This window comes from Trachymyrmex cornetzi, unplaced genomic scaffold (assembly GCF_001594075.2).
Source record: "Trachymyrmex cornetzi isolate Tcor2-1 unplaced genomic scaffold, Tcor1.1 scaffold559, whole genome shotgun sequence".
In the NCBI taxonomy this organism is placed as follows: Eukaryota; Metazoa; Arthropoda; class Insecta; order Hymenoptera; family Formicidae; genus Trachymyrmex; species Trachymyrmex cornetzi.
Window position 1 is genome coordinate 42,853 of NW_017299870.1, and position 346 is coordinate 43,198.

Below are 346 nucleotides of genomic sequence, written 5' to 3' on the forward strand. Positions count from 1 at the left end.
TTTTTCGCCGTATTTCACTCTCTTTCGTTATATAATAATTTTAAATTATTTTGTAAATATTTTTTTAAATATTTTATTTATATATCTGTACTCTAAAAAGTAAATGATCAGGAGATGCGGTAGTGTCTCCAGTCATGTTCAAAAAATTTATGATTAAAGTCCATTTTAGAGGGTGCATACACAGTAAAAAAGAAAATGTTAATTTTAACATTTTTTACATGTCCCAGGAGATCCACTCTAAATTTTAAGTTAAAGTAACTCATTTGATTTGTGTTATATATTAACGAACTAGTAATATTAAATAATTGACACAATACTTTACATTTATATTTGTTATTTTGACTTT